General features: G+C 31.5%; 1 non-coding gene across 1 annotated transcript; it reads left to right on the forward strand.

The window, feature by feature from the left end:
- The first annotated feature begins 567 nt into the window (after positions 1–567).
- Positions 568–672, forward strand: LOC140621856 (U6 spliceosomal RNA). Its single transcript, XR_012021579.1, has one exon. It is a non-coding gene; the product is annotated as a U6 spliceosomal RNA (small nuclear RNA).
- Positions 673–2,254: the final 1,582 nt, after the last annotated feature.

Consider the following 2,254-nt stretch of genomic DNA (forward strand, 5'->3'; position numbering starts at 1 on the left):
ATGTGGAATTTTTAATAAAAAGTGTAAATTCACACATTAATAAAATTGAGATAAATTAATTGAGATATTTATTTTACACTATGTGCACAAAAAATTAAATTATATTAAAATAATGAAATAAAATTAGCAATATTTCTTATAAGTATGAATAACATATCACTTATTAAAGCCAGTAAAAATCAGAGTAGGCAAAATAATTCATTTGAAAAATAAATTAAACATTTTTTTCTCTATTTGAGAAAAACTACTATCTAAAGGTACACTGCTTCAAGTAATTTTCTTCATCAAGTAGTGATTTCTGATTATTTGGCTTTCAAGGGAATTAAAGAATTGATGGTGGCATCAAAGATGTAAGTGATGTCATAGTTCATCATCATTTTAAGTCATCATCAACATGTTTGTGAATGATAAATGGTGTAGCTGTATAAGGAATTCAATTCCATTGATCTAATAATTTGACAACAGAGATTACTTTGTGCTCAAGAAATATTGATAAGATGTCATCTCTTTGGTGCAGAGTTTCTAAGACAATTCTTCTTGTGTACATCAAAATATGTTTAAATATACGTGCTCGCTTCAGCAGCACATATACTAAAATTGGAACGATACAGAGAAGATTAACATGGCCCCTGCACAAGGATGACACACAAATTCGTGGTGTTCCGTATTAAAAAAAAAGTTTAAATAATACTTCAACAAATACATATTAAGAATGGTGTACGAAATTAAATTTCTTGAAATGTACATAATTAAATATTATGTAATATGAAATTCCACCATATTCATATATATCATAAATGTGACTTCTGCTCCCACTGGATTATTAATTATGTATATATATGATACATGCAATATTTATATAACCATATATAATTTATGATTCATTTATATATATATGTATACAAATATACAAATACAGATTCATATATATATATATACATATAAAGTTTCCCAAGAACCTCTATTATATGTTTCTTCTACTAAGCCCATTGTTGTCCTCTATGGTAAGTGAGGTTCATTCAATATGGAAAGTTTTTCAAAGTGAAGACCATATGTTTCTGTGGTTTCCCTGAACATTAGAAATGTTCATAGGGGAGGGCATTTGGATGGTTCTGTCCCTCATCTAACTTTCATTACTGAGTTTTGGATCAGGGAGTTCCCCTCTGGAGGATTATGTGTCATTTAACACCTCATTGCTGCTACAATCACAGACTCACCACGTAGAGTCATTATACTTCCTCCTGGAGTAATATACCTTCTCTATTAAGGTTCAGCTTCTACCCTGGAGACTGGAGAACTAGTAACTCTGCCTCAAGATAGGGCAATTAACCTCAAATTGCTTTTCAGCACTAGGTTAAGTTACTCTTCCTTAAGAACCTTCCCTTTATTTGTTCAGAAGTTGATAAGGCATTATAGTTATCCCCTAATATATTTTCATAAAGCACAAGATAGGTGATCAAGTCATTAACTCAGGGTTACATACTGGTCAATGCCCTTTATCCCCTGTTAATTCAAGGTGAAACCAAAAATATGCTTGGCAAGTATTGTATGTTTTTGATACCTGCTTTCATTCCCCCAGAGTGTCTGAATTGGAAGGTCAGAATTTAGGTTATTGAGTTTGTTAAACAGGGCCATGAAAAATGGTAAGTATATATATGTAATTTTACACTAGCATGTATTTCATTTGTAAAGGAGGACAGTTGGGTCAATGATCTTTTATAACACAATTGGCATCTACTGCTTGATTATATGTGTTAAATTTGCTAGTATATTGGCCCTATTAATCAGGTGATGTCAATTTTTTTTATTCAAATGCTGTTGCTTACTTGGGGAAGGTTGACCATTTCCATATAAGAAATGGTAACTACTGATAATTTTTAAATTGGAAATAGCAGATGTGACTAATCGACAGAAGAGGATCTTTCCTATTTTGTTCTATTAGTGATATGTATATACACAATCTAATTCTAGTGATTTAGTTGAAAGTCTAGTTAATATCAGTAATGAGGAAGAAAGATAGTGAATAACATAATTTTATAGATAGCATGATTCTTAGCTCCATCATTGTGGGTTTTTATTATGCACCTATAGTGATGTATTTAAAAGCTTTACATATTTTTTGAAGATTTTATTTATTTCTTTTAGAGATAGAAACAGAGACAGCATGTGCACAAATTGAGGGAGGAACAGAGGGAGAGGGACAAGCCGACTCTGCTGAGCATAGAGCCTGACGTAGGGCTCTAACTCACAATCC

Source organism: Canis lupus, chromosome 30, assembly GCF_048164855.1.
Source record: "Canis lupus baileyi chromosome 30, mCanLup2.hap1, whole genome shotgun sequence".
Taxonomy (NCBI): domain Eukaryota; kingdom Metazoa; phylum Chordata; class Mammalia; order Carnivora; family Canidae; genus Canis; species Canis lupus.